This window comes from Colossoma macropomum, unplaced genomic scaffold (assembly GCF_904425465.1).
Source record: "Colossoma macropomum unplaced genomic scaffold, Colossoma_macropomum, whole genome shotgun sequence".
Classification (NCBI taxonomy): domain Eukaryota; kingdom Metazoa; phylum Chordata; class Actinopteri; order Characiformes; family Serrasalmidae; genus Colossoma; species Colossoma macropomum.
The window spans coordinates 35,103,269-35,130,082 of record NW_023494793.1 but is presented as its reverse complement, the minus strand read 5'-3'; the positions used below and the strand labels follow the sequence as shown (position 1 = coordinate 35,130,082).

General features: G+C 39.3%; 1 protein-coding gene across 1 annotated transcript in view; it reads right to left on the bottom strand.

Annotated features, from left to right (window-relative positions):
- The window catches only part of tafa5l (TAFA chemokine like family member 5, like), a 99,154-nt gene that overhangs the window by 10,557 nt on the left and 61,783 nt on the right, over nt 1-26,814 (bottom strand). The window lies entirely within an intron of this gene.

The following is a 26,814-nucleotide window of genomic DNA, read 5'->3' as shown; positions in this document are numbered from 1 at the left end:
GAGTGCATTAGCTTTCATTAGTGCAAATGAAGTGCAGGCTCCAGGTGTTCAGCTTCGCAGGGGGTGGAAGGGGCTCCAATCAAAACTCCTCCAACCGCGACAGTGTTTACTGTTTACTCTGCGCAACGGCAAATATGGCTCTGTCATATCTGCGGTGATTAGAGGCATAACGATGCATTCGTCGAATCGATGCGTCGATCGCTGTTCCTGCCAGCTCAGCAACATCCATCCTCTAATTGCGATCGTATTGGGTCACGCTTGTGTTGGCTTGCATCAGCACTTGCATCGAGTCCAATTAAATCATGGTTTTCATGACAAAGAGAGCAGGAAAGATATTTTCAACACTTAAATCATTCTAGCCGGCCTTCATTACAATGTACTGTACACGACATAGCCTTGATGCTACCACACTTGATCCAGGTGGTAAGGCTGCTACTATGCCACCTTAATGTTTTACAAATATGATATTGGTTTTTTGCTGATAAGCTTTTTGCGTTAAAATGAAAAGATGTAGCATTTTAGCAAACATGCTAAAATATGGTGTGCGTGCGCTGCTGCAAGTCACCCTGTTAAGCCTACAATAGTAATTTAAAAGGGAGAGGTATCAGGTAACATTTCATTGGAGTTTTTGAACCACATCATATGTCTTTGTGTATTTCCATCACACGCACAAGCTCAAAAATAAGGTCGAGCTCGATGCCGCAAACGCAAAACCAACATCATACTGAATGAAGATATGATGACAATAGTATATAATTCAATCATACCCCCAAAAGACAAGTCATCCACCAAGTTTGGACTGGGTACTCTGAGTACTCTTTCAATGTTCCCACAATCATCAGATTCATCTGCTCAGGAAAGGGGTAAGAACACAACCCACGTCACAAAATGTTCTTCCACATGTTGCATGCAATTATACATTTTTTTAACCAGAGAGGCCAAATTTCCAAAAGTTGCATAGTGTAGCTTTAATTAATGGTAACATATACATATGCAAATCCAGCTAGTAGTATCTTTCATGAATAGGCCTGAAAATAATTCAGTAGGTTTAAAAACATACTTTACTGCTTTCAGATGATATAGGCTGTAGTTTCTACATTTCTTTTAATACAAGCCCGATGGAAAACTTACATTTCCTTGCTTTTTAAATTAATCTTTGGATGTACTAGTAAGCATTGAGTGCATTTACGTGCACTCAATAATCTGATTATAATTGGGTTTCTACAGTTATTGGATTATTCAAATGGCCATGCAAACAGCAAAATCTGATTTCTTAGATCGGGTAAGGTCGAAAAATCTGATTAAGAAATCAGATAAACAGAACTGGACTTTAGCTCAGTAATCATATTTCTCAGTGCATGTGAACTCTTACTCTGATTTCTTTTGTATTTCTCAGTCTGCGCATGGGCAAAAACAGAACACAGCACTGGAAATAAGCAAGCGGTGTTGCTGCAAGATGTCAGCAAAACACTTTTGGAATGAAAACCAGCTACATGCTTGATGAAATTAAGGATTTAAACAATTTATTCATCTTCTAGATAATGTCTGTTCATATTTTCAGGTAAAGTGGTGTGAAGTTTAAAAAAAAAAAACGTGGCATGAAGTTTGAATTTTACATTATGTTTACGTCACGTATTCGTCTGTGAGTTTATTGGTCAGTTGCAAAGCAGAAATCCAATTACTGTCTGACTCATGTAGATGTGGAGTTTCCCCATTATCTGATTATTCAAATGCATGTAAACGCATTGATCGGATTACTGATAAAATCTGATTTTCTGCACTTATTGGATTATTAAATGCATGTAAATGCACTCACTGTTTCAAAACATACAATTCACCCCTCAGTCTATAAACTAGCTGCAAAACCATCTAATTTTGAAGAACAGAGGTCATTTACATGTATTGATATATGTAAAGTAACAATAACAAAAATAGCTTGTTTAGTTCTAAGGTAAAAAGTGACAAAATTATTATTATTATTATTAATTATGATTCTTTACAGTACATACGTTCACACAAACATAGTAAGTGGGCCATTTATTTTGAATGTGTATTTTGGTTAGAGAAGTTTCTGAATCAACAAATTAAGCTAAATCTAATTCAAAAGTCCTAAACAAAACCAAAACTGCTCTTGAATTGAACTGCCAACCACTGGGTCATCATGAGAATCCAATCGAACCACTGTTAAAGATTCACTGCCTGGAGGTGACGCTGAAACTGTAAATAATGATCACCTAAATAAGAACATTTGCTAATGTTATGCGGGGAAGGTTGCATCAGGACTGAAACACACATTTGCACCCTCGTGCCAGTGTCCATCTCCACGGTAACTGTAGGCACGGCAACAGCGAATTAAGAGCAGTTTTGTGAGCCAAGTGTGAGCGCAGCTCCTCTCCTTATGCCTCGGCTGGGTTAACCATTTAAAGATTGATTTATCTACTGCGATGGCTGCAAGCAGAGCCGCGGCTGTAATTATTACTCCTGCCTTAGGAGCAGAGGTGGTCCAAATGGCTAATGAAGCACTTATTGATGGAGTAGCACTCTGTAAAGATAACTCTAACTGAATGTCGATTACACATACAGCGAGATGCATATCCATCTGTGAAGACAGAAAAGGCAAGGCCATTTGAGCTTATTGCACTTCATATACGGGCTACCATCAAAATGCTCATCTACTGGGAATGAAAGCGAGATGAGAAAAACATTTTCAATCATCGTGATCGGCCTACACAACAAGCGCCTCAGATGTGTGTTCTTCAGAGGATGCTTCACACGGTTTCTTCATGTGTGGTAGTTATTGCTTCTTATGCATTAAAGGCAAAGTCTAGGGTGATCAGAGGGGGCAGAGGGGATGGGAGGATGGTGGGAGACATACAAATATAACTACATTTATTACACTACATATTTTTTGACACCTTTGTTTTTAAACCTCATCACATACTGACCGCAACAGGAGGCCACTGCCCTGACATATCAATAGAAACAGAAAACCTCTAAGAAGGCCTAGCAGATGTGGCAAGATCTTTTTGTCAAAAATGTAAAATCTTTCTGAAATTTACATGAAATTAACATAAATGCAATCAAATCATAGACCTAAGGCCACGGCTTCTTTCTACATTTCTTAACAACATACATGAAAACTCATCAACCTTTGGAGAAATATGAATAATAAACATGGCACTGGCACAAATATTGTAGATTCTAAGAGTCGTTAGTTGTGTGTGGGGGGGGCTCTGCTGCCAGGAAAGAATTATGACAGAGGGAGAATCTAAGATAAGTCTACAGTCGTATGCAAAAGTTTGAGCACCCTTGTTTAATTTACATATTTTGATGGTTGAAAGTGAGAAGTAAGACAACTTCAATACGGCATTTTCTGCAGCCTTTACTACAAAAGTTCTATTTATTTACTAAGTTTAACATACGGAAAAAAATATTTATATATATTTATAAAATGGATCATTCTGGTCCTGAAATCTGATTGGCTGAGCTGCGTTTAAAGTCATTGTAAAATCCACGACATACGTACACCTATGACCGCGTAACAGCAACTAAATTCTGTATTACTATGGCACGGCACGAAAAAAACCCTTTGTGCTGTTAACGGAATGTTTGACTGTAACCACCGAGTATACTGATTTAGTAAGAAGCTGGTTTTGTTTGAACTGAGGGACTGGTGACTTATGCTGTTAACTAGAGCTGGGCTGGTCAGTTAGCTAACAGGCTAAAAGACAGCTAACAGCCTAAACAACTCCATCATTAATATCACAGGCTTGAATTAAAGCACTTACGGTATGATTAACTGTAAAACGTCACTTGATTGGATTACACACTTCAAATGTTCGTGTTTCAGTCAGATGTAGCATCAAACCCAGGCTGAATCCCAAACGGCTCTGTAGCTAGTGCACTAGCTATGAAAGTTTAGAAATTCCAGCCTCTGTAGCCAAACAGTGCATCATTTATCGAGTATGAATGTGTCCCAAATGAATATTTCTTAGCTGTGTTTTGCACCGTTGCACCAGTATTTAAAGTCCTACATAGTGTACTATGTAAGGAGCAGGGAGCCATTTGGGATTCAGCCACAGCACGAGAAGAGGGCACCGCTGGATAGGTGCTAAATAAGACTCGCGGTAGAAATTTGGTGACCAAAAAGTACTTATAAAGCGAAAGCATTTACATTAAACAGTGCTGTGTTATCATATGTTCATTTTTATAAGACAAAACGTTAAAAAATTCATGGAATGACCACAATACACAGCAAAAGGGTGACCAAATGCTCTTCTCCTCATTCAGCGGGCCATGGTTGCTTGGCAATGATGTGCATTCCAATGTGCAAAAGTGTGTTCCCTGTAGAAGACGTGTTGACTTATTTTCACTTTGAAAATCAACAAAACATGCAATCTGACCAGGGGTGCCCAAACATCTGCATATGACTGTATCTGCATCCAATAACAATACAGTGTATCATATTCAATCCTGTTTTCTCTGTTTTTATAAAGCTTATTTTTGTTTAGTATTTCTATGCTGCTATAAAAAAGTCTGAATGGACCAGTTAAAACTCCACTGTACCATTCTAAACTTCGCTGTACTTGCTTATATTGTAATTTTTGAATGATCTAATAAATGACAAAAATGATTCTTTTCTAAATGCCTAAAATGAAGCTGAAATGTTGAACTGTCCCAGAAAATACCGGATATTTACAGTGTGTAAGCTCAAAAAGTGTAAAATGCTGGCGGGGCAGCACTGCTGAAGAAACCTGCTCTGGTCAGGGCCTGACGGACCCACACCAAACATCTCCAGAACCAGCCTTTGGGATGGATGTGCAGATGCTTTGCAGGAATAAAGAGGAAATGACAGTTCAAAGCGGGGGGAGATGGCAGTGCTCTGGACAGGGCACGGGCAAAATGCAGCCCAAGAGAGAAAAATGGCTCCAACACAGCAAGAATAGCCTTCGGACAGAACGGAGAGACAGACTGAATAAAAAATAGGAAAGAAAAAGCGGAGAGAGATCCATCACTAGAGCATCATCTAGACCAACGTCGTGTTCCAAATTAAACAAAAAAAGAGACCCATTTTCAAAATTAAGAGCTTGCTGGTCCATCTAGCGAAAGATCAAATCACACAGTTTGAACCAGATGAAGCCATTTTCATACACTGGTCTAGTCAGTGGAAGCGTGTCAGACCTATTCTTTGTATTTTGATATACAGTGGGCAAACAGCTGCCCAGTGATGACTGTATAACTAGGCACCATTATTTCAAGTAGCCTTCAAATTATATACAGTGCAAAAAGCAAGTTAGCAAAATGTATACTATGAATATATATTTGAAAGAACAGCAGTAGACAGCCAATAAGAGGAAATACAGCAATGTATTAGAGAAATATGCCTTCTCCTGATATGCAGTGCCATAGCAGTTTAACCGCAGTCGCTAAAACAGAATTACTTTAGTAGTTATTAAGCTTGTTTCATCCAGCGAAAAGCAGATTTGCTCCCCAAAGTCAGTAAACACTTGATGTGAAGTATTAAAGCTTACAAAAGCACTGAACCCTCAGCATTAGATTTCATCATTACAAGTTCCAGTTGTTTACACTGTCAAGGCTTCTGCACACAGACTTTTAATAAATTGTCCACCGGCTTTGACTTATGTCTTCGCATTAGCCCATAATTGCGAGGGCAGAAAGCATCGCAAAACAAAAAACAACAACTACACTTGAAATAATTGGATTTTGAGATAATGCGTTGGCTCCGAGTCTAAAAAGAACAGGTCGAGTCAGACGTTCAAAATAACACTGTGCACTTTCAAGCGTTCAGTATTTTCCATCTTGTTTTTTTTCAGCAGTCTAGTAAATGTAATTTCTTTGTTAATTCCCACATTATGTGTGTAATTATAAGATGCAGAAGGGGTTGCACAGGCTAGACCACAAGACGACTAAAATATATCCGCTGGCCTGTAGGAAACCAGTGGACTCGTCAGGGTCAGTGTCTGATTTTAGTAATGAAATACTGCAGAAGCTGAAGTAATAGTTAGCATACAGGAGGAACCAGTAAGCGGTTTCCGGCTAAACCTGAAGCCAAATGTATTTAAATGTATCTAAAAATGCTTCATAAGAGATCAAGCGAATTCCATGGTGAACCGTTTTGTGTAAGACTTTGCTAAAATATACACAAAAATTTGCCTACCCACCTCAAAATGAAGCATCTGTTATAGTAAAGAAGTCAAATTCTAGCTAGCAAGTACTATAAATAACTGCCTCAAAATGAAGCATCCGCCGCTAGTCAGTAAAGTAGTGTCGTAGTCAAGACTGATAGATCTGAGTCTGGGTCAGGACTGAGACCGGAACACATCAAGTCAAAGCTAAGATGGAAACAAGAGTTGAGACTAGACTAAGATTTTTTTTTCAGAATAAAAAAAATTATATAGAAAATTGTAAACTACCAGAAAATTCTAACTACTTCATGGCATCTCTGGACCTCCATACATACATATGTACATATTTAATATTTTTATTTTATGGTCTTAGTCAAACTTTGCATTGTAACTGGAAGCAATGCTGAGCTTATTTTCTGTTCCTTTCTTTTATAAAACATATCCAGAATCACCACCTAAAGTCAAACGGAAATGGACTAAACTACATCAATTTTTATTATTAAATAAAAACAGTGTAACTGTAACATTCCCATCTGCTCTCAGGGGGTGTTTGAATTTTGGAACCAATAAACATCAACAAACAAATAATAAGCCATCACGGAAAGGCTCAATTAGACCCTTAACCAACAGATTTTATTTAAACGTAAACAACAGTGGTTTCCAATCCCCAGTGGGATGTGGTAATACTGCACTTTTTTCCATTTGTTAAATACATGCTACACATATTTTTTGTATATGTTAATATATGTCTGAAATATATGTCCCATATTTGAAAATGGCAATTTAATAAAGTTGGCATATATGTCCATATGTGACAAATATACGTTGGGCATAAGGGAAATACATTTATGATATGTCATATATTTAAAACTCATATATTACCATATATCAGATTTCTGTATGGGGTGGTGCAATCATTAAACGTCAGCACCGCTAGCATGGGTAAAAAGAGGAAACGGGTGTAATGTGAGGCAGCAACCAGGAGCAAGGAAATCACTTTTTACTGATATCTGGCACACTCTTGTTAATAAACAAATACTTACACAAACTAAATCACATATCAAGGCTTATTATTATTATAGCAAAAAGAAAAACAAAACGTTTTTTTGGAAAACTATAAGTGCCAAAAGATCACCTTTTAGATACTGTGGTTGTGTTTGGGGTTAAAATCCCAGGCTTATTACATACTAAGGCTTATTATTAATTAACTACAGAGATTTTTAATACAAACTGGCTGAACTATTCTTAGGTTAAAAAAATGTGTATTGAAACTTTGGGCCTGCTGGTGGGCCCTGGCCATTTAAGGGGTTAACTAGTAAAAACTGTTCAGTTGTGCAACCTTAACTGCAGAATTTTGATTATGTGTAGACAATGGGTGGAACACACCACTAGCAGGAAGTAAAATACTTTTCAGTAATGTCCAGAAAATATGGCTACTTGACAAGTCAAATACTGTTTAGAATGAATCAGCTACTGAAAACTAGGGCTGTCAAACAATTAAAATAATCATTACCCCTTTTTTTGTGTTGATGACAAGTAATCACATTAGTCTTATTTGCTCAAATTTGACCTTAAAGATAGATTTTATATGTAAAAAGCAATGTATTTTGTTACTGCTATAACAGTGGACAAAATAAGCTTCCTCAGAATGTATTTCTTACCTTTCTTAATTCAAGCTTGAACCTGATAAATATGTGAACGCAGGTTGAACATGAAAATAAGGTGAATGCAGTTTCTGGTTTTCTTTCAGTGAGAGCAACAGCGGCTGCATGTTCCAACCCCTCAGTGACTGTAGCCATCTCGTTCTCTTACCACTGTAATACATCTTGTTTCAAGGGGACTGCAGCTTTCCACTTTGCTGTTATTTGCTTTTGCTAGTTTGCTTCTTGTTGATTTCGTTCTCTTTCCCCTGTCCAGTGCAGTCTGTTAAAGGCATTTCCTGGTGCTGACGTTACAGATATTACCAACAATCCTGGCATTGGTGGTGAGTTTTGCTTGTAAATGTTACTTCAGCCTTGATGTACCTTGGTGATAAACAAATTCACAGCACTATAGTAACTTTCAGCCAGATAGCCATCAATGAAAGCTGCCATTTAAAAGCTGTATTTGAACAAGAACCCCTTATTTTCGAGTGTCACCTTGCCCATTAGAACTGAGTTACAAGGGTTAGTGGTTGAAATCTTCCTCTATGAAATGGGACCCTCAAATAAAAAGGATCATTACTTCATTAACAGGCTACTAGCGGTGCTCTGTAGGCGACCCTGCCAGTCTACAGTGATAGCAGAGGAGGGTAAAGTTCAGTCACCTCACTACTGGGCTTTAGTTACATTTAGGGCATCACATGTCTTCAAAGAGGAGGGGTGTGGCAGTTATTTATTATCGCCCACCACTAATTCTTCGGTGATATGAAGCTGAAGTCAGATATTCGCCAGCTTCTTGTTCTAATTTTCCCATTCCACCTTAAATGGTGCAGCAGTTACATTATGGCACCTCAGGTGTCATTTAAGGTGGAACAGGAAAATTAGCTAGGCAGCTACTGAGACATCAGAATAGTACTAGCGATTTTTAAAGCTTGTCATGAAGAACAGGCCCATAATACACTGAAATGACATTAAACTAAGATAATACAATGGTTATTGTAACATTTTAATGGAGAAAATACTTACATTTGTGGGTTTCTTTGGTCGCTTGCACAGCCATCTTGCTGATTTTTCCTTCTTTCTTATAACACTCCATATGAAGTGTGCCTCTGAAAAACCTCCATTGGAGGGCCATGTAGGCCTAACTCTTTGCCTTATCCCTCTGTCTCAACAAAAGTCAGGACACCTACCCCTAGACGTGAGGGGTAAGGGCTAAGTGGTAGGGGCAAGGGGTGAAATGGATTTGGGCCTTTGTCTGGGTTAGCAATGTCAATGGTGGTAACGTGCTACTAGCCTCTAGTAGCAGAGTACAATACTTTTCATTGACGTCTGTAGCACTTTCATTGTTTTTTTCTTTTAAATATGGTAAATTTATAGCTAGTTGTTTACCCCCCTAGCATGGGGTAAACAGAGTGAACAGTTTTAACATGATGCTGTCAGTCACCTATTGAGGCTCTGCAGCTTCATGGCTGCTCTGGAGACCCCCGCATATGGATCCATCTCTTCTCCCTGCGGATCGCAAATCAAATCAGCCGACCCGGCGAGTGAAAAGTGTTTGGCTTCATAAATGCATTCGATAAAAGAGAGCAGGGAGCGAGGTTGGAGAGGGTACAGACTCTCTGAGGATTGCCAATTCCCCCGTGCCTCAGATATTTAGTGGCCTCTAACAGCTCGGGCGCGTGCGTGGGCAAACGGAGGCAGACGTGAGCGGAAAGCGAGTGCGGGGAACATGGAAGGATGGAGGGAGAGAGGGAGGGGGTTTCTGGATGAGACGCTGTGTTCACTCTGACCCCGTCAGATCAGCCTCAGTCTGAGTGAGCCTCGGCTTCCAGAATAAAACGCCTGACTGAAGTCATTGCCCCAGCCCCCCACCTCCCCCCGCCCCCACCAGTTCCCCAGCACCACTCCACCTTTATTCCCCTTTTTCTCTCTCTCTCTCTCTCACTCTCTCTCTCTTTTCTCTCTCTCTCTCTCTCTCATGTCAGCTAATGCTCCAGCTCTCTTTCTTCTCCTCTCTCTTTTCTCCCTCTCTTTCACAGCCTACAATAGCAATCTATCTCTCTTTTTTTCTCTGCATTCCTCGGCTGTCCTCTCTCTTGCAGTCCCTGGTGCCACTCCCTCTCTCTCACTCTCTCTCTTGCTCTTCCGGTCCCTAATGATGACTCTGCACTGACAGAGCACTGCCATTAATGAGACAGAGAGATGAGGGAGGGGTGCGGAAGAGAGGAAATAGAGGGAGACAGTAAAAAAGAGAGACAATGTGGTAGATAGAGAAAGAGAGAGAGAGAGAGAGAGAGTCAGACTGGCACAGAGGAATTCGAATGAGGAGAAATGGACAGTACAGTCTGAAAGTAACCGAACTGGTCACATGTTTTAGCTGTTTTCCAGCGCATTGACTTGAAAATGAAACAAATGGATCTGTAATTTAACGTTACATCAGTTTTCTTAAAGGGCCCGTATCATATTCCCTTGAGGTCTACATATGACATTTCTATAGGTCATAATAAATTTTTTACATGACACGTTTTTCTTTATCAATTAGAATTAAACAAGCTGTTTTTGTTGCTGTGCCTTTAAGACTAATATTTATGTAAATTAGCTCTGACCTGATTGGCTGCCCTGTATTGTGTCTCATTCAAAAAGTAGTCTGGGCTGAAACACTCCTTATAACATCCTTATAACTGCTGCTATTTTATGGTTTGGTGTCACTGCATATGCATTTATAGACGTTTCCCTCTCAAAATGCAAAATATTTGGAGGAGATTATTATGATGAAGCACAGACTCTGAAGGCTGATAGTAAAATACTGACTTGATGATTATTTAACATCTGAGAAAGTCTTATTTTTGGCACCATTGGTTTCCGCACTTGGTGCTCAGATGCTCATCCAACAACATGGAAACCTGTTTCTGCCAGGTAAAAAAAGTATTTCAAATAATGGCTTATGTTTGACCTTTAAAATTTTGAATTATGATGAAATAATGACTTTCTCGAAGAGTAATAACTCATTGCTTTGAAGTCAAAATCTTATTTCAATGTACTAAAAACTCTAAATATGGATGTACTGCTGCCAGAAATAGAGAGGGACAAAAATCCTTTTTTTTCCTGCCTGGATGAAACAGGCTTTCATAAAAAAATAAGAAAATGAGGAAATGAGAAAATACAAGGGTTTGTGTTGCTTCAGTCCTATGTTAATTATGAAGTTGAGCCAGTGGAACAATTACTGGACCACAGAACCCCACTGAGCCAAGTCTGGAGATAAAAAGCTCCCAGAACAAGTAGGTCTCAAAATGGCTCAATTACCAGCATGGTAGCGCCTGGTTATTTCCAAGAGATGCTTAATTTTATTGCAAAGGACTTGAAACCAAAACATGTACTAAACACACTGTTCTTCATTTTATGCGTTTTGTATTACACCTTAGCATCAATCTGGGATAACAATGCAATAACCAAACAACACCTTAGCAACCACCAGGGGCACCATAGCAATAGTTTAGCAACATTATAGCAGCTACCTGGGATAACATAGCCAAGGCCTAACAACACTTTAATGGAAAATTGGGATAACATAGCAACACAAAAGCAACCACCAGTGTATAACATAGCAACCCTTTGCATTACACCTTAGCATTAACCTGGGATAACAATGCAATCACCAAGCAACACCTTAGCAACCACCTGGGACACCATAGCAATAGTTTAGCAACACCTTAGCAGCCACCTGGGATACGATAGCCAAGGCCTAGCAATACCATAGAAGCCACCTGGGATACTTTAGCCAAGACCTAGACATAACATAGCAACCATCTGGAATACCATAGCCAAGGCCTAGCAATACCTTAGCAACAGCCTGGGATACCATAGCAATGGCCTAGCAACACTTTAGCAACTACCTGGAATACCATAGCCAAGGCCTAGCAATAATTTAGTAGCCACCTGGGATACCATAGCAATGGCCTAGCAACACTTTAGCAGCCACCTGGGATACGATAACCAAGGCCTAGCCATAACACAGCAACCACCTGGGATTTCATAACAATGGCTTTGTCAAGTCAACTTAAAGTTTGTTTATGAACTTTCTCTAATGTTTATCTGTCCAGTTAATTATGATTATGAATAAAAAAGTATATATGTGTATATTGTAATGTGTATATTGACATTCTACACTGTAACCTCATAGTCATTATTTGAATTCAATGTGCAAGAGAACCAAAACAACAAAAGCATAGCACTGTCCAAGTATTTTTGGACTGCCCGGGGAGAACACAACAGAAACTGGAACTGAGAGGGAGAGCGGCAGATACTGAGTCGGAGAGAGAGAGAGAGAGAGTGAGAGAGAGAGGGAGAGAGCTCACTACAGACAGAACAGAGAAGAGAAAGCTTAGGGCAAACTCTCACAGCTGGGGTCATTATAAAGATGTAACTGCTGAGGACGTCTCTCTCGTCCCGCTGTTTTCCTCGCTCTTTCAGCAGGAAGCGTCCCCCCCCGCATGCTCCACTCATGCAGGTACCATCAAACACCTGACAGGGTGACTCAGCGTTTTCACGCCAGCCCCTTTTGCTGAGCTAATGTCTCTGATGAGCTCCCACTGTAGACTGTAGGCCACCCACAGCCTCTCTCTCTCTCTCTGCTGAGTACAAATCCCCCAGCCACATGCAGACCAACCCACGGTTCTGAGAAACGGACCTGCACCCACCTGGAGCAATTTAAACTATTAGAAATAACGAACTGAACCCGGCCTGAACCTGCGCTATAAAAACACAATATCTGAACATTTCTATGAACAGCATTTATCAGTGTATGCATCACTACAGTCCACTGAGTCATAATGCTGCAGCCCACCTCCTACTAAATCTTCTCTTGTAGTACAGCATTTGCCCTAATACTAAACCAGCGGTACCAAATCTTGGCCGGTGCTTTCTCTGCTCTTACCAGCTTATCAAGGACTTGTTACAGCATGGAAAACCCAAAAATGTACAGGACACTGGGTCCTCAAGACTGTGATACTGAACCTAGGATCAGCTGCAGCCATGACAATTTTTCCCCCTTAAGACCCCATAGTTTTTTGGTTTTATAAGCCAAAATTGGCTAATTTTATTTTTACATGACCATTTCCACCCTTTCTTTGTCTCTTTGTGAAACTTTCACGCAACCAGTTGCATGCTGTGAGTTGCCTGCAACGCAACTTCCATGTAACTTGACAATGACACCGGGCAATTCAAAAATAATAAAAGTTGCATGCAACTACTTCAGTTACTTAGTTATTTTCTTGTCCATTGATTTGGTGAAATCAGTTGTTTAAAAGTATGTCGTTCAACATGATCGATGTGATGCTTAACTGGCGTTTGGATCAGTTTCATCTGTTTCACGAAACTTGTTTCACGAAGTTGAGCTGCCTGCAACTGTTGCAGCTGATTTTCAAATGAGTTGCAGGACACTTTACATTATGCAACTCAAGTGCAATTAAAGTTGCATGGAAGTTTCAACATGCAAAGTCTGCCTTAGAATTAAACAGGCAGTTGCATTGGCATAACTACTAGAATTGCCATTGACTGAGCTTTGATTGCTTATTTCTAGTACAACAAAGCATAACTGAAAAAAAATACATATAATTTTGTTATGTAGGGATATGTTATTAAAAATGTCATAATAATTCATTCTAATTGACTCTTCATTATTATTTATTAATTATTCCACAATAATGCTGTACTACCTGATGACGTAGGTTATTCAGTGAACATTCACAGTGTTTTTTCTCTAGAAAGAACACTGGATTTCAACTGAATTACTTTCACATGTGAACACAAAGAACAATAAAAGAGAAAAGCAACCATCTTCAGTCCTACACACTCTCACAGTCACTGCCCATGTGTTCATGTATCATCTTTGACAAGGTATAGCATCACGTTCGCCATGTATTTGCAGCCAACTAGAACTTCATAACGTATTTTTTGGGTTTTTATGCCTCAGCTTGTACTGTCTGACCAGTCCCATTCAGTCGCTACTGCTTTATTCTGTTCTGGTTGTACTTTGTAAACTATTTGTGAGTTCCTTCCAGACATTTTATGTAGTAAATGAGATGAGGTGAGTAGTCTGTGGCTCAAAAATAGGAATAAAAGAGCCCACAAAGATGAATCACAGTCTAATGTATATGGTCAAAGTGACCACTATGGCCTTTCAAAGTAGAAATACTCAGATAAGGTGAGTAGGCTACTGAATAACAGCTACCAAAATAACATCCAACTTGCTGGAATAGTGGAAAAAGAGCCAGCTCATACAGACCAACCACATGAATATGGCCAAAATGATAAACGATAATGGCCTTAAAGGGGAACTCCACCGATTTCTCAAACTTTTTGCATAATTAAATTGTTAACATGTCAACAAAATCATTCAGAGTGGCGTAAAATGCTTCATTCCAGAGATACTTACCGAGTCAAGCTTGTTCATAGTGGTGGTGATAGAAACCAGACAACTGAAGAGTTTAACGCCTCTAAAAGCTCCTTCACAGAAAGTTACTACATGGAATGGTTATGAGCACACTGCCTGATGCCTGAGACATTGTTTCACAGTAGTTTTGTGATAAAATCTTTGGTCTAAAAGGTATTTTAATCAATTTAATTTAATCAATTTATAGTGGAATTATACAAGAAGGAAATTGTAAGGCAAAATAGTCCCCAAAGAAAACATATTAAACTCATGTTTTCAGACTGACCACTATTTTACCATCATGAACAGTACATAAATATAAATTCATCAAAACTCAAAAAGCATCTGTAGGTTCACTGGTGATTTTGGATAGTAAATAAACTGGCTATATTTGCACTGTAGACATCAGGATGTCTGATTCCAATCACCACCACTGTAAAGAAATTTAAGTCAGTAAGTTTTGCTACAAATGAACCATTTCACATCAAACCACTCTGAATGACTTTGTTTTATCATAACCAGAAGTGTTGAAAATCAGAGGAATTTCCCTTTATGAGGTAGAAATGTAATATTGATCTCATAACAATGACAACTGAAATAAGATAAGATGAGATAATTCTTTATTAGTCCCACAACCGGAAATTTGCACTAATTTAGTAAAGGAACAGTAGACCAGGGGAGAAGGGTGTTTTGTCAAAATGATCAAATCTTAAAAAATTAAAACCATCAAAACGACAGCCTTGGCCTTTCTAGTGTTAAGACATCTATATCAACGCTGTCCAAAGAAAAACATGTATCTCCATTTTTTGCAATTTGTATTAATCTGCATCATTTGAGCTCAGCAGCTGTCCTTTACATTGAGTGAAAATGTAATGATGATTGGACCAACAGAAATGCTCCAAAACTGCTTAGAATAAAAACATTTTCCATTAACTTACATTGAAAGTAAAGAAGGTTTTTTCCTTCTCCTATAAAGTTACTATTTTGGAGATACTTGTTTTTCATGGACAGTGACAATATGCAAATGCTCTCTGTTCTGACAGGCTATCCTATATTGCAGTTTGTTCAAAAAGCAGTCAGAATAAGCAATAACGTGAATGTGTTCATGGTTGCCATGGTAACACCTTAAATCTAGTCAATATATCTAATATTTAGAATATTATAATAATATTAAGAATATGAGATTGTTTAACTTATTTCTACAGATTTTGTTATTTTACTAATTGTGTTTAGTGAAATTAGAAAATTACAGTCTTTGCAAAAGTTTAGGCGTCCTTGGTCAAATCATGTTTTATTGATTTTCTATGTGAAAACCAGTGAACATCCCCTACAGAGAACACTTCTGCATTTTAATGTATAATACTGTTTATTTGCTGAATTTAATATATTGGAAAAATAAATAGAACCCAAAATGTGGCTTATGCAAAAGTTACAGCACATTTTACATTTTATGTTTTATTTTTTCCAGTATGTTCAACTCAGTAAATACACAGAAATTGCGCATAAAAACTGTAGAAAAATACCACGTGTTAACTAATTTTCATTAGAAAATCAACAAATCATGTCATTTTACCAGAGGGGTTCAAACTTTTGCATTTGCCTGTAGATAACAGCAAATAAACATCCTTCAAAACATAATGCAGATAATTCAACTTGTTTTAAGACAGTGATTGAAACATGAACACTTATCTGCCAGTATAGCAAGACATGTTTTCTATGTCGCTGTTGTCGAAACAAAACCTCGTATCTCCAAAATGGTAACTTTACAGGAGAAGGAAAAAACCTACTTTACTTTTAATGTAAGTCAATGGAACCAGACATTTTTCCAAGTCATTTTGGGCCGTTTCTTTTAGTCCAATCATAATGAAATTTACATCCAAGTAAAGGGCAACAGGCATTTTCACATTATGTCAAATACTGAAAAACGTCAAAAATGGAGTTTTTTTCTGACAGCAGCGATATACAATTCCTTAAACAAGTAAATGTTTAGAAATAAGTTAAATAACATCACAAAAGTCTTACAGCAATCTTGAAATGAGACATATTACACATATTAACAAGATTTAAGACATTTTAACTTGCCAAGATGAATTTTTTGCAGTGTTCTCTTTCATGTCATTCAGATTCATTTGACCAGTCAAATCTGTTACTGGACGTTCTTAAGACTGCACACATTAGAGCGCCGGTGCTTGTTGCAGAGTGTTCGGTTGGCTGCAGTGTAACAGGCTTCAGCTGCCTGCATTCCTGCACTGCCCCGGCGCAGGCTCTCCGGCGTGTGCGGTGCCGTGGCACTCAGCTCTAGAGAATACAGCAAATTTGAACCTTTCAGCAGTTCACTAGTGAAGACAAATGGCGCGGTGTTTGGGGCCCCAGTGAGTGATCTATATTAATGTCTGGCACAGCTTCAGCATCCTGCATATGCTAACTCCATTAGAGGGTCAAAACCTGGCTCTGCCTCCACCCCTCCCTTCCCCTCCGATACTCGCCCTGGGGGGGCTGGATTTAGAAAGGTTGCAGGTGCAGGAGTGTGTGAGAAGTAGTGCGCACACACACAAAACACACACACACACAAACACACACACACACACACACACACACACACACACACACATACAGAAAGACAGTGAAACAAACCCACACACACACTTTGGATTGCAGCCCATTACACATAGTGCAGTGTGTTTTGTGCTTCGGCTGCTGTGCCTCTCTGCACTGCATCTGCTGCTCAGGCATCTTTACATAACAGTTATGTACAGTTATATGCAAATGTTTGTGCGCCTGTGGGCTAATTACATGTTTTGTTGATTTTCTGAATGAAAATAAATGAACACATCCTCATACATGGAGTATTTCTGCAAATTTTGAGTTTGACATATTGTGAAAAACTAAAACATAAAGCATAAAATATGCTATAACTTTTGCACAGGCCACATTTTATCTTTTCTATTGTCCAATATGTTCCAATCAGCTAATACACAGAAACTGTGCATTGAAATGTGCAGAAGTGTGTCCTCTGTAGAGGACGTGCACTTATTATCACAACAAAACACAATTTGACCAGGTGTACTCAAACTTTGGCATACAGCGATACATCAGTGGTCCCAAAGTTAATGCAGTTTACTAGTTTGACCCTTCAATCCATCCATAGTTCCAGCCTAAAGCCTGGCTGCTTGTGCGCTGTTGCTGTGATTCTATGATTGTAGTGCTCTTGTTCAAATATAGCTTTTACATGTTGGGTTGCACTGATGGATCTATTGAAAAATAGTTTCCAGCTACAGCAATGTTGTGAATTTGTTTATCACTGAAGAACGTCTGGTCTAAAGTAAACAAAACACAGCACTGATGCCGGCAATACCACTAATATCAGTCACATCAACACTGCAGGACAGCTTCAGGAGGGGATCAGTCATTTTCTATGGGAGTAAGTAAATCTGTGGCTGTGATTTAGCTACAAGTAACAAGTAATATGGCGACAAAGTGAAAAGGGCAAGGTGTCAACTGACTGGCTCTAACAAATTCTTTGGACCAATCAATCACTGAGATCCCCAGTCTCTACTTTCTGAACTATTTGTTTCTACCAGCATTTCATCCCTGTGCCCCTAGTAGTGTCAAAAAATGGAAGAGAAACTTATAAATCAATAAATTTGGAACAAATCTGAAACAGACAGAGTCTTGAACAAGCTGCCAGCTGCATTTACTTTTAACCCATTCAACCCTAAAACTTATTAGTAACTACTATAAAATATTTGGCAACTGCCATGAAAATAATGTTAATGTTTATGTAACTTATGATTATTCATAAATAATTACTCTAAAACGTTGCTTTCCCACCTATTTACAGTACTGTTCAAAAGCCAGAGACCACCTTTTGTTTCTTCAATTCAAAAAGGAATGTTTTTTACAACTAAATATAATATCTGTGTTATATAGCATCTGCATGCCAATCATTGACTTTATTACAGTTTCCATTCTTTTCCGGAGATTTGCTTTCAGTTTTTCAAAGAATCTACAGGGATATTTTTCCACATCTTCAAGTTCAGTCTTAGAAGTTCGTTGCATTTTCTGCTTCTCACAACCCAAATAATCCCAAACACATTCAGTGATGTTGAGATCTGGACTCTGGAGTGGGCAGTCCATTGTTCTGGAACCACCAGCAGCTACTTTGTTTGATTTTTCTTGATTTTTTCTTCTTTTTGGTCTTTTCTCAGTAAGAGCTTCACAACAGCTACACATCCTTTTAGTCTCATAGTGTTGAGTCGTCTTCTCACAGTGGAGGGATGGACAGAAAAACCTGTGGATGTTTTCAGATCTGAAGCAGCTTGATTTTCTCCTCTCTCTCAAAGATGAAAGCTTTAAAGTGCTGTTTATCTGGTGGGGACAGTGTTGGTGGTCTCACAGGTCTTGCATGGTTGTTAAGAGCTCCATTTCCTCTGTAGCTTTTAATCATTTTTGAGAGTAGCTCTGGACACACCCTCAAGAGACAAACTTGGGGCAACATTTACCTTGAATGTAAGACAAAGGCCTTAACGTTATTCCGTGCACCTAAACTTAACCCTAAACTTAACCATAAACTTAACCACAGTATCTAAAAGGAAATCGTTTGGAACTTACAGTTTTCCAAAAAATGGTTTTCTTTTTGTTTTTCAGGACTATCCTCACATCTAGAAAATGTTTGTTTTTCTATTATTATGATGAACATTGGTCCTCACAGAAGCACGCACAGCCACATACACAGCTCACACAGAGCCCTACTGCACACCCACAAACACAAACACGCTACTATATTCTAGATTCTGAATCCAATAAAGCCTTTAATCAACTCTCTCACTCCTCTGTTGAATAATACCTCTTTTCCATTCTAACAGAAATCAATGTGATTCACTTTGACCTGGATAGAATGGGCTCACTGCTTCATCTCCTACTGCACCTCGCTCTAATACTCTTTCATCCCCCATTTCACAGCTTCAGCTCCACCCAACAATAACACTGCCTCAAATCCTCTCTCCCTCCCTCTCTCTCTCTCTCTCTCTCTCTCAAAGCCCTGCGGCCGAGCCGGGCCCCGACAACACAACTCAACAGCATCTTACGTACTGTTAGACTGGCATTACATTTAGAAAAGAAGCATTAGAAAGGCCAATCAACATGCACACACACATACACACAGATTAACGAGCACGACCACACACACACACAAACACACACACACACACACACACTCACACACACACTGCTCTGTGCTGTCAGGCTGGATTATGTGGTGCTGGAAACATGAGCATGAAATCTCCAGCAGCTGCCACAGGCTGTGAGACACGATGCTGTAGGCTTGCAGAAACCAAACAGAAAGGGGGAGAGAGAGAGGGAGAGAGAGAGAGAGAGAGAGAGAGAGAGAGAGAGACATACTGGAATAGACAATACTTAAAATGGACCATAAACACCTGCGCTCTGGAAAAAAAAAAAAACAACACAAACTACCACAACCATGTACAATCAGTCTTAGACCACCAGCAAAAATGTCTCTATATTTTTTTTTACTTTAAACCTTTAACAAGAAAAGAGCCCACCAGCAGGCCCAAAGCTTTATTACATACTCCTATAGCCTTAGAAAAGCTCCATAGGTTTGCATTGAAGTCCCCACAGTAACTGAATAATAAGCCTTTATATGAAATAAATCTGGAACGTTAAGGGGTTAATACAAAGTTTACAAAGTGCTGACTTTTTCTATGTGTAAATAAGCTAAATTGTCTACAGGAAACAAACATAAATATTTTTCTACTAAATTTTAGTGCAGAATTTCTATTTATTTGCTGAATTTAACATATTGTAAACTAATAATAATAATAATAATAATAATGGTAGCACTTTATTTGGATGGTCCACTGTAGATGCTTTGTAGATGCTCAGTATATCTTTAAGTAACATTCAACTAAATATCTATTAAATGCAACTGAACTTGAAGTTCAGTGTGAAAGAGTTTATTAAATCTATCCCTAACTCTAAACCTAACCTTAACCTCAGGGCAAAACCTACACCGACTCCTAAACCTAACCCTAACCTTAATGTTGTTGATTATCAACTGAGCATCACCAGAAAGTCTGTTAATGATTTAAGTATCTGTAGATCATCTATAGGGGACCATCCAAATAAAGTGTGACCATAATAATGACTTTATTCATAGAGAACTTTTCATACTGGTAAATACTGTAAATAAAACATATGTTACAAAATGTGCCGTAACTATGTCTTATTTTTTCCCAATATGTTAAATTCAGCAAATAAACAGTAATTGTGCATTAAAATGTGCAGAAGTGTGTGAAAAATCTTAGAAAATCATGGAATTTATCAGAAATACCAAAATACAGTTACAGAAATTCATTGTTATATTAAACATTCAGTAAAGCAGCAACAACAACAATATTATAGAACTATATTAAAAACACAGCTTGCAATCCTCTCATATCAGATTAGATCTGCAAACTGTCTGGGCGTGGTCCAAATATTCTAATGAGCACATGCGATTGACACTCCTCAGTCCAATACTTGCAAACTAAAATGCCACCAAAGCAGAACTAATCCCAACAGTATGAGCGAGGAAAAATGAATGAAACAGGCTCTACATATCGCTGATCAAAGGAAAACAGGTATCTCCAAAATAGTAACTTTACAGGGAGAGATCAAAAACTTTCTTTACTTTCAATGTAAGTTAATGTGAAGATCCTTTATTCAAATCAATTTTGAAGCCTTTCTATTGGTCTTATCGTCGTAAAATGTTAACATTATGTAAAGAACAGCTGCTGAACTCAAATATACAGAAAACTAAAAATCGCAAAATATGGAGATACTTTTTTTTTTTTTTTGGACAGCGACAATGTTCAGGTGGTGTTATAGAGGCTGCTGTGTTATCCAGGTTTTGTATGACAACGTCTTAAAGAAAGTAAGGTTCCTGTTTAACTGACAAATGGGCTTCCCGGGAATGCTGCAGTGGCTCGTTAAACAAAAGAAAGAACAAACAGATGTACAGATGACAGACAGACAGAGGTGATAGCTTGATAGCTTGGTTATGCTTGCTTGGTTAGCTTGCGCTTGGTGGTTAGCCTTCTGCTGGTAAGTTTCTCTGACTCTAAAAGAGAGAGACTATGAGGGGAACACAGTTTGGTTAAAGCTGTGTGGATGGAATAAACCACATCAGCCTTGTGATTGGTGCTTATCTAAGTGCAACTCAAGCATTTTTAATATATTGCAAGTACATACTTGAACACATTTGCAGCACCATCTCTGAGGCAGAGCAACACTTCAGGACCTTGGATAGCGCCCTCATATAGGCCATTGAAGAAGGAAAATGTTAGAACTGGAGGGGTAACTGAAGAGTCACAAGCTCATCATCCAGCCTCATTGTTGTTGCAAAACCTGGTAGAAATCTGCATTTCTGCAGTGACTTCCAGAAGCTGAACAAGGTCTCTGAGTTCGACTGCTACCTCTTGCTCCAGGTGAAGGAACTACTAAAGTGGTTCAGGAGGTTGTATTTTGTTTTAGTGAGGTCCCCAAACTGGACCTCACTAAAAGCCATTGACTGGCTCCTTCACATTAGAGGCTCGGGTCACTGCTGCTGTCCCATTGGCCTCTTACAGCAAAAGGTCCTGCCATTGGGCCTGTGTAGGGCCCCAGCAACCTTCCTGCATGTACACGGTGTGGTAGCCCCATTCTCAAATCCAGCTTCTGCCATTCACTTAAGGTGGCTCTTACAGACCCAGTGCTCATCAATCTGGACCAACCAGCTATTCATTCTTCACCCTATCTTAAAAACTGGTAGCTCCGGTCCTTAAATGTGATTGGCTGAGCCACATTCAAAGTCCACGATATATGCACACCTATGGCTGCCTCACAACAACTGTATTCTGTATCACTCTGCCATTTCAGGAAAAATCCTTGTACTGTTAATAGAATAATCTTTGACTCTAATGGTGCTTGCATGGACCACTGAGTGTACCAATGAAATGAGAACCTGTTTCTTTTTAAACGGAGAGGATGGCAACTTATTTTCTTAACTAGAACTAGGCTGGTCAGCTAGATAACAGGCTAAAATACAGCAAACATGCTAAATAGCATCACATCACAGGCTTAAATTAAATTGAAAAATGAAATAATTCACAGCAAAATGGCAATATACAAGTCCAAACAATGTCATTTGAATGGCTTACACGCTTCAGATGTCTGTGTTTCAGTCAGAAGTAGCATCAAACCCAGGCTGAATCCCAAACAGCTCTGTACCCCCTAGCTAAATTAGTGTGCTATGTAAGTTTTTGAATTCTAGCCTCTGCAGTCAAATAGTGCACTTTGCTGAGTGTGAATGTGGATGAATCCCAAATAACTTTTTTAGCTATATTATACACTGTGAGGATGCAGGAGTCAGTATTTAAATTCCTACATAGTGCACTATGTAGGGAGCTGGGAGCCATTTGAGATTCAGCCCCAGTGTGTGTAGAGGGGACTTGCGATGGTAGTTTGGTTACCAAAAAGTATTTTTAAAGCCAAGGTATTTGCAAGAAACAGTGATATGATGTGGTCTAAGGGCATTTTCTTGATTTTTGCATATCTTCTTAAATTTACCTTACCTTACACAGGCACTTGCATATTGCATATAACATGATACTCATATGTTTTATTTTTAAAATGCTACTTTCCAAACCACTGCAGCAACTTCAGTGGCTGTAAACCCTTTGCTCACCATTTCACATGTCTCCGATGTCAACTGAATGAAGAATGAGGGGTTTCTGACTGGATGGGTCAGTCCTTAGTGATTTCCACTGGTCCAGTGAGTGTCCATTGGTCAGTTTCGCACATAATGGACATGGAACACACATCGCTGTTGTCAGAAGAAAACCTTGTATCTCCAAAATGGTAACTTTACAGGAGAAGGAAAAAACCTGCTTTACTTTTAATGTAAGTCAGTGGAACCAGAGTTTTTTCCAAGTCATTTTGGGTCATTTCTTTTGGTCAATTCGTCATGAAATTTACATACAATGTAAAGAACAACAGGCATTTTCAAATTATGTCGAAAACTGAAGAATGACAAAAATGGAGATACAAGGTTTTCAACAAGGAGATCGCGAGTTCGATCCCTGGTGATGCTACACCCATCCGTAGCCGGGAGTCCGAGAGAATTGGCCTCACTCTCTCTGGGTGGGTGGGATGGCTGCCTTTCTCCCCCCATCACTCACTCAGTGCGATGCTAGTCAGTGCAGGCGTCTGTTAGCTGACGTAACAGATCTGGCGGTTGGCGCTGTCCTCCGAGCGCGCTCAGCTGTCCAATGACGTTGCGTGAGCGGCAGCTCAAAAAGAAAATTTGATGGGCAAATTTGACAAGGGTTAACAAGCCCTCAAATTTGACAAGGGTTAACAAGCCCTTCCTTAGTCGAAGTTGGTATTTTAAGAAAGAAAAGTTGGTATTTTAATGCAAGAAAACACAAAAATTGTGCAGGACAGGAGGACTCCAGGACGAGGGGTGTGAACCTGTGATTTATACTAATGGTTCTTAGCCCTGGTTCAAACATTATTACATATTCTATTCATCATTTGAGTCGGGTACTCCACAACCAGGACTGGGAACCATTGATTTGCATTAATCGCATACTCTCTATCATGCATAGAAAGTATGCCGTGGCCAAGTGAGCAGCACTTGCCATCAAGTAGTCCTTGGAAGACCTCAGTTATTACCTCATTGGCCAGCCCTTCACCTTTATCACAGACCATACACTAAGGGCTCAGTGGTTTGAGCCTTTTGTACCAGTTTTTGTCTGCATGTTGTATGAAACTGCTACATGAGCCTAAACACACTGTTTTCGGGGCTGGGTGTGAATGGTGAATCACAAAATGTGTTTCTCTTCCTCATGCAAATGAATTTGAGGGAGGGCTGTGCAAAATGTGGGATAATTGTGTAAAAAGTGGGTGAAGATATTAAATGTGCAGCTGATTACATTTCCGACTCTCATTACTGCAGTTCGAGAAATTAATAATGGCCATTTTTCTTTTCATTTGCAATTATTTTAAAACTAGGTGTAAGCTTGTGTTAAGGTCTCAGAAAACATGCTTTTTTTTTACAAAGGCAACAGACACAGAGGTTAGATCAGGGGTCAGCAACCTGAATGTTAAGACGAGCCATTTTGTCCTTTCAACTAATATCAAACCACCTTGGGAGCCACAACATTTTATGTCCATTTCACCATCTTGGCTGTAAATGTGTCTCAGTATGTCCTAGTATAGGTTAAAAAATATAATATTAACGAAAATGCAGACTCACTTTCTTCCGCCCTAAGCTTTAGCTCAGCTATAGCCGCTTTTCTTACGTCTCTGGCAGGAAACTTCTCCGCAAAAGTAAAATAGCTTCATGTAAAATGTCTCTCAATGTTTGACTTTTTATGAGGCCAAAGTCAGCTTTTCATTTGCCAGCTTCTTGCTCTTCTTAAATGGTGCCTGAGGCGCCAAAATGTAACCACTGCACCATTTAAGGTGAAAACGAGAAAATTAGAACAATAAGCTGGCGAACAAGAAGCTGACTTCAGCTTTGCAACTTTTTACTGTTTGACAGTTTCTCACTGCAGACTAAACCAGACTGAAGTCCATCCATCTCCAAATCACTGATGTCTGTTTTAAATATCTCTTTTTCCCTTTTCGTTAACTACTAGCTAGGCGAGACTGTTGTCACCCCTATAGAGTTTTGCTGGAACTTTATTTATTAACGCCAGTATCTCTTCATCACTACACTTAATTTTATGTTTTCTCTTGAACATGTTGACGGCTCCATCGTTTCACTTTGCCTTCTAAACTCTACGCCTCACAAATAGCCATTACTGTGGGGCTATGGGCAGTTTGCATGATAAACTGCAGTCTTAGTCATTACACGTTAAGTCCAGGTACACTGGGGACATACATCTGGCCCTCAGTCAACGGCCAATTAAAATAACCAATTACCACACACAACCAAATTTGGGTGGCCTATCCACTTTCAAGTTCTGCATTCAGTGCCTCTTGAGCTCTCCTGACAGCAACACCAGTGCCCTCTTCAGTTTCTATGGCCTCTGTTCAGTTCCCTTCAGCCTGGATTTGTTGCATCGTCACACTGGGCCAACATGGAGCACCACCAAACCAAACCAAACACTACCATTCACCCACTGTCTATGGTAGTGATGTCAGACTCCAGACCTGGCAGGCCACAGCACTGCATTCCGCTTAATTTAACATCATCAGCTAATTAGCCACGCCTTTATGAGTTTAAAGGAATGCTGTATAGCACCACTGAACTATAGAGTACAGCAATGTTTCAGGACCACGGCCAGCAGCCACATACCACATTCAGCCAGTTAAACTGGAAACAGCAGCTAAACCCATTCAAATCTAAAGGCCAATATATGGGCTCTCACTTCAGGTTCCACACTGTCATAACCTTCAAAGATTTCCATGTCAATATATATACTGTGTAGTAGAAAAACGCATGTAAAATGCTAAATACACAGAACTGTGCAAAAGAATGTCCATTCAAAACAGCCATTATGTACAAGTTGGTCATTTTTGTGGAGATATTTCCAAGGAGATAAGTGACAAAGGAAAAAGGGTGCTATACGGATATTGTATTAGATGGATATTTTATTTAGTTATGGAAAATGAATAACATTCTTTTTTTTGATTGGGAATTCAACAAACAAAATGTGGTCTCTGGCTTTTGAACAGTACTGTAAACATAGCAAAGTGAGATCAGTAATTCGCAACAAATAATTATTGATTCATCGAGAAGGTCCATTTTAATCAATGACATTTTGATTATTCGAGTTTGAATAATCATAATTTACATAAACTTTATCATTATTTTAACAGCAGTTACTAAATATTTTATAATAGTGATTCAATAATAATACGTTTTAGGGTTGAAACGGTTAAAAGTAAACAAGGCTGGCAGCTTGTTCAAGACTCTGTCTGTTCCAGCCCCAGCAAACAGAGCATAAAAGTCAGTTTAGAGGGGGACTGGAGTGACTCAGAGAGCCCCTGAGAGGCTCCCAAATCAAACTTCTCGCAATCTCTCTCAACAAAGGACTCTCTTCTCTATTTTCCCTCAGATTCCCCGATGAGAGCACCGTGAGACGACTCCCCTAATCACTGTGCACCTGCCCACCTGTTCCCTTCTCCAGCTGCCTGGAAACGACTTTTCTTCTAGCCCGAGCTCCACTAACACAGAGTCACCCCCGCCTTCCTTCACCTTCACTGCATGTCTGATTGTGAATAAACACTCTCCGGGGCCTAAAGATAACCACTGTCTCTGAGTGTTTGTGTTTGTGCTCTTGACTTGACTTGACTTCACGCTGCACCTGCGGATGAGGCCCGTCAAGATTTCTGCTCCCTGTGTTCCCTCTTTGGGAATGCCTCTGGTATGTCTGGGGCTTTTCGAGTGCTCTTTGCTTTTTAAAGCTGCTTTTGTAACGGCATCTTACAACATTGACATACAGTACCGCCGCTCAGCGCCACTGCTGAGTGCATAATTGCAATGATTAGCTAATTGCAGGGTTTACAATTGTGATTATTAATTTTTGATTAATGGTGCAGTTGTTTACAC